Here is a 9,463-nt window from a genome sequence, read left to right on the forward strand (position 1 = left end):
GATAGGTCTGCCTGCCATCTATCTCCTCTATTTTTTCAGTACTTTTCAAAATATTTCTTTGTTATGCCTTTTCACATGACACAAAAAAACGACAACCAAAAATAATATGAACGTCATGCAAACAAAGGCCAGAATACAGCAAAATAAAAGGTGGATAGTTGAATTGAGCATAGCTGATGAACATTTTGAGTGCAATTCCTCCCGAGTATTACAGAAAGTGTATCACCATTAGAGAGAAAATGCCTTGATTGCACTTATCTCAGTTTTTCCATTTTAATAACTGTTAAATAAATATTAGTTTTTTAAGTCTCCACACTTCCATTCTTCTAATATAAACAGATTTACACTTTTGCAGTTTCTGAGAAAACTTACCATCTATATCAAATTAGAAGGTTGACATAGTTTAATTATCCTTGATGTATTTAATATATTTGTCTATAATTTTTGAATTTGGGGGCTTTTTGAGGAATTGTTGGTGTCAGTCAATGAATTATTTTAGTACAAGCATCAACTGATACTAATCTGATACTTCATTGATGTTAATAATGAAAACAGCGCAAGTTCACAGAGGACATTTAATCAGTACTGCATCCTTTTCTAGTAATGCTGAAGTCTCTCCTTATTTTTCCTTTTCTTGACATTTACAAATATTTTGTCCCAACCACAATATATGCAGGACAGAGTTAATGCTCCAACACAGGTTAACTCAGTTAAAAAGAACAAATATAACTATGTCTTCTTTGCTGAAAACCTTTCGAAAATTCCCAACTGTGTACACCTGGCAGGATCACTGCTTGATGTTGTTATGATACAGTGAATTTTTACACTCTGATCTGGCATTTTCAGATCAGAGAAACCAGAAGATGACTATTCTCTCTATGAGACAGAGTCAGACTGTTTAGTTTACATCTGTTTTTAATGTACAACACATTGTAAAAGCAATGTGCTCTGATCTGTGTATTTTGACGTTCAGATTTCTAGAACAAAACCCTCCATCTGCTGTATATCCTGTCTTAAAGACGCCCCATGATGTTACCCACAGGTATGATTCATTAAATACAGTATTTAAAGAGTAGTGGACTATTTAAATGCTATGTTCTCAATCTTAGTGTGTGAGGTAATTTTTAAAAAAAATATTTAGTAGATTGTTGTATATTCTGTCAAAAAAGAAATTCAGTCATTTTAAATATGATCAACAGATTAGCTAAATGTTTCAGTAGCCAGTTGAAAAATACTTTTTTAAGAACATTTCACACAAGAAAACAACCTAAGAACACTCTCAAAGTTGGTTAGGATTGACTTTAATGTGCTTACATATTCTAATAGATGGAGGTAAAACAAGTTGCATAATAAAATAAACAATTGACATAAATTATGTAAATATCCATTAACTGTGCCTTGTATAATTTAGTTACAAAATTAAACAAATACTGACTGATACATGTTTTTCTTCTTTTCTCTCTTTTACGGTACTATCCAAAAATATCTGAGTCCATATCTTCATCTGACACTTGTGATTATTCATCGTCTAAATCTAGGGACTCCCAAAGCAGCAGTGACACAGTTTTAAACTGTGATCGGTATCATCTAACCCAAATGTAGAAGTTGCTGTCATTCAAACACTTTTTCTCCAGGCTCCGTCAAGGATCCTGACATCATGTCACAATAATAATAACCCACCTCAACCTCAACAAAGAAGTTTTCCTTATGTTTAAATCCATCCACATTCTATCAACCTGCCAACAAGGGAGCCCACTGAGTTCTTAATACGCCATTAAAGACCTTGATCTGACTCTGCAAAATAAAATTAGCATTTCTGATTAGTTTATGAGTAGAAACGGTCTTCATTTGTGGGATGATTCCACTTTACAAATATAATTCAACTGTTCTTTATTTTGTAATTACCTGCTTTTCTTTACTCCTCTCAGCCATGGGGAGTTGATGTGTGACATTTGCAACCACAATGCAGCTGTGAAGATATGTCAGACCTGCAACGACTTCTTCTGCGAGCCCCACGCCCGCCAACATGACACACAGTTGCAAAAACACATTATCAAAGACATCGGCAGTGACATCCAAGACAGAAGCTGTCTTCATCAGAAGTCTAAAGATTTTTACTGCATAACTGATCACATGCACATTTGCAACATTTGTGTGGAAGGAAATCACAAAAGACACGACATCATTTCACAGAAGACTCAGGTAACCATGATATACTAACTTGGAAAACATTGTTTTGCTGGATCTTCACTAATAATGCTCTTTTCTAACAGGTGGATGTTGGTGAGGACCTTGGGCAGCACCAAGGTCACCACTTGTTTACCAGTTTTTGATTCTTCTTTTTTTTTTTTGTGAATGTTGTCCTGATGTCAAATATCTGGTTTGGACAAAACGTGTGCGTAAATAAGTCCAAAACAAAAGTAAGAGTTACTCTAAAGTTAACAAATAGCAGAGACAGAAATTATGATTGTGTAACCACTACTTAATTTAATTAGCAATAAATTCAGTAGGAAAGTTACTTTTGTTCTAGGGTCACAGAGGAGGATGATAAGCATACAAGTTTTAACAACTCAAGTTTATTTTTCTTTCCCCACAAACAAAATAATAATCCAGGTAACACTAATTACCTTAATAAAATTAAGGTATAAAACTTAAATTGTCCACCCTTATATACAAATATCAAATTAATATATAGAAAATTGAGGGTAGTTTTTTTTTTAAAAACAGTAGCTTTAAAGCTTATTTCAACAAAATAAATTACATATTCCAGTTAGTCCTTCAATATAACAGTTCGGTCAGTCAGTTCAGTCAATGTGCACATAAGTTGTCCGTTATGAAAATGTTCATGAACAAATAGTTTGTGGAATAAAGAAAAGATTTGGGGCCCCCTTTTTGTTCAATAAGCTTATCTGTTGTCCACGCAAAACATCCAGCTCCAGCAGCACCAGGCCCTCCGTCTCTCCAGGCTTCAGTCCGAGTCACAAAGATGGCGGCGGGTCCCTCCTGGTTCTGGAACCACTGGCTCGTTCAGGTATCGGTCGTCCAAAAAAAAAAAACCAACCTGAATGCAGAGCGTTAACCGATCATGCAGGTATACGGAAATCATAGAAATCTTTCAATTACATCTCAGTGAAAATAAAATTAGCGTTTAAAACAAACCAAAAACGCTCAGTAATAAAGAAATTACTTAATAAACATCACTTCATCATAAACGGTCTCATTTCACAGAGCTATGCTGCTTACAGAGCGACACTTTAAACTCCGGTTGTTTTTTTTTTCCAGTTCGAAAAAATCTGAGCAACGTTAGCTGCAGCTAGGTAGCCATTCTACGCGAGTAAGCAGCTGAAAATAAAACAACAGACTCACCGGAGAAATCTCAGAACAGAATGTACATTATCCAGTTGAAAATAAAAAGATTTCTTTTATATCACAGCAGCACTTATGTAAGTAACTTCTCTACTTCTGCTGAAATGTGCTTAGTCTGCATAGTCTGCCATTTCTTTTTTCTTCTTCCCTCTTCTTCTCGTACCGACACAGGAGAAATGTGGGTCTAGTGCCCTCTACAGGACATTCTAAGAACTAACAAACAAACACATTAAACATACAGACAGATCAGCATAGTTTATGGGGGTTACAATTCAAATTTGCTTTGATTCTTCTGATTAATAGGGTAAAAAGATTTTAAAGGTCCTTAATGTTATATTGCTTCTAGCTGTTTTATTGCTTATTCATTTTTATGATGTTATAATCCTTTAGTTACATAACTGTCACTGACCTTTCTCCAGACCTGTGAAACACCTAGTATAGTGGGAAATGATGTAACACTGTAATAATGATACTGGAAGGTGATTTAAATTAGATAAAGTGTGTTGTCGGTGACTGCCATTTTCATGGAAAAAAACCATGCAAAGATCTGTTCAATTACTGCTGCAAAATACCTTAATTTGTCTACTTTAAGAGTTACCACTGAAACAGTGTTCTGTAGGCAGATGCAGAGAGTTTTTAGAGTCGGTTCTTTCCTGCTATATTTGCTGTCTCGTATCACACCAAATCTTGTTTTATAACCTCAGGATGTCCTGTGATTTGTGGCAAATTCTAACTTGGTCTACTTATTTTTGTTGGCCAGTGGTGCCCCCTCCTGGTGAGCTCGAGTTCATGACAGTGAAACCAAACTGTGTTGCGTTAACTTGGGGACCCCCCAGGAACTACGAGGAACTAAGAAGTTCGGAGTTAAGTGGAGCTCTTTAACAGAGGTAGAAGTTTTGTTTAGTTATCAAAGACCTGAATAAAGTGGAGATAAACAACATTCATCTTGGAGAGCAGTATTTCTTCAGTGTGGCCACAGAAGATGAAGGTGGCAATTTAAGTAAATTGGTGACAGCATGTGTGTCTACAGGTAAAAGTCATGAAGCAAAAGCATGTTTTATTGGGTTCATTATTAAATCCAATAATTTAATGGTTTAGCAAACCTTTTTTCATTGTCTTCCTTCTCGCAGCCGTGCCACCTCCTCGAGATTTGACAAAAGATTGTTTAGAATCCACGATTCTGTCTTTAACTTGGAGCAAAGGAGAAAACATGGAAGGAATCCCACATCAATTCCTGATTACCGTCACAAGTCCAGATAAAGAACCTTTTGTAATATACACAAAAGATTGCCACGAGACATTATCTGACTTAGAGTCAGACACAGAGTACAATATATCAGTCTCAACATTGCTGAATGACAAGACGAGTGATCCAGTTTCTATCTCTGTGCACACAGGTGATTTCATTGTTTTATCTTTAACCTCTACAGTTAGAAGCAATCTTGCTGAAGTATAGTATCTTGAAAAAGTATTCACATCCCTGAAACAATTTCCCACGTTTAAACAAATTTCAATGTGCAAGTCAAGGCAGCTAAATGTTGTAGAAATGCTTTTCAATATTGGATAGAAATAACTCCCAAGGCATTTTACCCTTCAATAAATGTGACGAATTTGTTGCTTTTGTCTTATTTGACAGGGCTTGGCCTCAGGGAAGTATTGACAAAATTGGACTTGAAGATGAGTATGACACCAAGCTAAAAATTAGCCACATCTTCCAAATTATTCAGTGCGACACATCAGAGATCAACATCGAAACAACAGAATCCCTTACTGAAGCCTTTCTAAGGAGACTTTTAATGTGTGACAAAAACGCTAGAAGTGTGAAATGTGTATCTAGTGATCTGGAGATGGACAAGAATTCAACAGTTGAAAAACTGGATTGTTTCTCTGCTCAGACAAGTTCCTTCAGCAGAATATGGTTGGTAAAATGGTACAATGCCAGTTTGCAGTCCCGCTCCTGCTGCCAAACATTGAAACAAGAGAGCTAACCATGATGCTGTGATATATGCGTGAAATTGTCCAAAATTTCACACCCTGGCAGCAAGCATTCAGAGGAACAGGCAGTGAGGAAAGACTTGTGTTCTCTGAAATGCCTCTTGCATCATTTGCCAGGCTGGGAAAGCACTTCCTATCCAAGACTCAGATGTTAAACAAACTGCTAAGTAACACAGAGCAGTACCATGACATATTTTACCATTCTGCTTTGGAGTGTGGAGATGTGCCACGAAGAATTTCAGAGGGGATTGTTGAATTCAGCTGGTACCTTTCTTGTGGCAACAGTTCTGTAGATAAGTTCAGTGAACCAATGGCTGTTGCCAACCTCAGAGGGGGCATCAGGTCCTTTGATAAGCAGTTTACATTCCTCTTGCAGTCGTCTGCAGTTGTTTATATCCTCTGCGAAGAATCAGTTTGAAAACTTTAAATATCTGCAAGGAAAACATGTGCAAGCAAATGTGATTTTGATCAGCAGCAGAAGAGGGAAATCGTTCAGATTAAAAATGTTGACAATTGAGCCAAACTTAAAAAAGGGCAAATTTAAGTGAAACAAAAGCAGCTGAAACAGAGTTAGTCAGGCCCCTCCAGGAATCGGTTTCTCAAATGCTCAGGAAAAAGTCAAAAAAGGTGTCTCTAGAAAATCTGGCTGAAAGAGCTCCGTGTTGTGACATCCTCGTCAATGAAGATAGTGATGAATGCCGAAGTGCTCTGAAGAATGCCAGAAAAATGACTGCACGTATTGATAAAATATCTGAGTTCAAAGACGAAGAATTACCAACTCAAGGAAACATCTGGAAAGCAATTTCATGGGTGCAAACAGAACACTGGAGACTGTGAAAAGTTGGCAAAATAAAAACTGAGGAATACTGTAAGTCCCTGGAAAGAGAAGAAAAAGACTTCAACAAGAAGCAGCAAAGGTTTGAGATGACAACCACAATGTCAAACTTCCTCAACGGGTTGAGTGCTTCTGAAGTTCACTGCTCCTATTTCCTGAAATGGTTGGAAATGGTACTAGATGATCTGTCCCGGCACTAGAAGATCAGCTCTACTGAATTAATACATAGCACTAGAACAAAAGTCTCCAAAAGAGACAGATAAAATAGCAGATGTTGACCAACAAATTTCTATTTCCTCTTTACAAATAAAACAATTTTTTCGAGAGTGTGGACAGCGATATACATGTATGGCTGGCCTCACAGAGTTCTGCATTCTAAGGAGAAAGATGGAACCGCTCCCCATGTTTGCTGCTCAGATGTTGCTAGATGGTGTCCCTCTTGAGTTTGTTGATGGAGATGCAGCAAACATTCCCTTGAAATGGATCAATGCTGTTCTTTCTGAGCTTCACTTCCTTATACAATCCAACAGTAAGGTCAAAGTCATTTCAGTGATCAGAGTAGAAAATTCAGGAAAGTCAACTCTCCTCAACACCATGTTTGGGACCAGGTTTGCTGTCAACAAAGGAATGTGCACTACGGGAGCTTTCATGCAGATGATCACTGTCAGCAAACATGTAAAGAGCAAGATAGGCTGTGACTGCATCATGGTCATCGACACTGAAGGCCCACAAGATGGTCCAGGACGATCATAGCCACGAACGTGACAAAGAAGTAGCACATCTTGCTTTGGCACCAAGTGACATCACAATAATCAATATTTCCAAGGACGCCTCAGTGGAAAAGGAGTTCTTGAGGATGGTACTTAATGCTCTGACAAGGGTAAAAGTTGAGGACAAGAAGCCATTGTGCTATTTTGTTCAAGCTCACATGACAGGAATGCCTGCTTCTGATCAAAAGAAAAGAGATAAGGCATTGCTAGAACAGTTCAATGTGATGATCCAGAGGGATCTTCAGATAAAGGCGACAAAGCTTGCAGATGTAGTAAGCTTTGATTCAAGCACCTGGATCTGGCACCTTCCTTTTGTTTGGAGAGGAACTCCAAAATTGGCTTCTTACAGCTCCGACTACAGTAAGACTGCACAGGCTTTAAAACGTTGCCTGCTAACGGACCTAAGCAAATGCCCTGAGAGAGGTGATCTGATGGATTTTGGAAAGAGGATAGAAAGCTACTGGAAATCTCTATGAGGCATGACAAGTCGCTAAGCTTCCGGTATTTCAAATCCAGGAATAACTAAAAGTGCTTTACGTCACTCAAAGAGAACAAACCCAAATCTAACCATGAAAATAGAAAAGAACAATAATAACTGTTAATACAGTGAACCTAGAATATTTGAAGAACTTTAGAGATTACCAGCAGAATCTGTTTGACTGGAATCAGATGAAATGGGAAAAGATGCCTGGGTCAAAAATTTGAAAAGAGAGTTTAGTCCTGAACTGCATCTTTCTTCTGGTTTGTTTGATTGAAGCCTGCTGTCACACCTGGATGCACACTTGCAGACACTTCCTTCTCATCAGTAGTCTCTAAAAAAGCCTTGGTCATCCAGTGCCTCACCATTTCCCTTGGGAATCTGGAATTTGGTTGACTGTTAAAATTACTTCTATCAACCGAGAGCAATTCTGTAAAACAATCTTGTTTGGTGAGCTATTTTATTTCATGGTATTCTGACTTGGATGTGATGCTTGATAGGGGTTCTTTCCAGTTTGTAACAAGTCAGGGAGCTTATGCATTGTGTTGTTGTGTATCTTGAGGTAAGAACTGTTTTTATTTTCAGTCACCAGAGGGCATTTATTTGTCCTTGTTTTGGAGTTGTAGACTATAGTTTAGTGCTTCTTTTACTCTGTGCCTCCTAGTGTTCCATTTTAAGAATTGTAACAAAAACCCTTAAAATGGTTTTAAGAGTTTTAAAATCTTTATTTTGCTGTTTTTCATGGTCACCTGTTTATCATATTTTTACTCTTTACTCTCTGGTCTTTTTAACTTTATGGGCAAACATGAATGGAGTTAAGTAGCTTGATTGTTATCATACAGTCAGTCATACATTGGACATGGCAAACATAATTTATTGTCATCCACCCATTTCCAGGTGGTATTGCTTGCTTGTGGAAATACTATTGATTGTGTTTTCTGTAAGACAGCAAGCATCACATCCAAGTGATTATTTGGGATGTAATTGTCAAAAATGAGCTATATGTCTAAAATAACTGGCAGTTTAGCTAAAGTTCATTTTATCTTTTTTGATGGTCATTCTCCTGCAGACATCTGAAACTCAAACAACTTTAACAAGACCACTTTTTTTTTTGCATTATACACTCAGATGGAGCTCAGTTTATAGATTTAGCTCTCGCATTTGAAACATTTACTCCAAATGAAATTGGATTACTAATCCTGCGATTAGTAGATTATTTCCCTTGGGTTATCAACAGATGAGGAATTGAGATGAATGTCAAGACGAATTTGAAACAACTACCAAAAAATTTTGTATGTTAGCTCCTTTCAGTTTGTCAACAAAAAATAATCAGAGGTATATACCCACCTCATGTCACTGCTGCCTGTGACCAGGCCCAAGTGAAGAACTATGGCTTCTGAAAAGGTGTATATTAGTAATTCAAATATAAATTATGGTATATGACTGACAAACAAGTAGAGCAGTTAGTCTTCTATGACTAGAAGACTTTTCATCCTTGTCCTTTGAAAGGTTGTTCAATCCAAAATTTGGTAAATCACAGGGATCATCTTTAATTTGTTACCAGGAATAAGTTTTGATAGGGTTGCTGTTTACTTTCATACTTGGCTCCACTGGGACTTATTGACTTCTACTGATAATCAAAGTTACATTAAGTGTAAGTTTAAAAAAGTTGCAGTTAATTATCTTTTAGCAGTAATAATTAATTGCCTCATCCTAAGAAATTTTGAAAAATGTATCTCTTATGAGAAATAATCAATAAAAAACAGTACACATATTAGGACTGTTGACTGTTACTTTAAAATAAAAGTAACTGAAGCATTTTCATAATTCAAATTTGACTTTTTATTATAATTAAAGTCTATAAGCTGATTGTCCATGAAAATCAGTTTATTGGGAGTGAAGGCAAGACGTTTTATTTCACCTTCCTTACATTGTTCTTAGTCATATTTAAACATTTGAAAAAAAGTAAAATTAAAACAGTTTCAGACAAAAGGATAGCTTGCATGGTCTGACTATTTG

This window comes from Xiphophorus maculatus, chromosome 5, assembly GCF_002775205.1.
Source record: "Xiphophorus maculatus strain JP 163 A chromosome 5, X_maculatus-5.0-male, whole genome shotgun sequence".
NCBI classification, from domain to species: domain Eukaryota; kingdom Metazoa; phylum Chordata; class Actinopteri; order Cyprinodontiformes; family Poeciliidae; genus Xiphophorus; species Xiphophorus maculatus.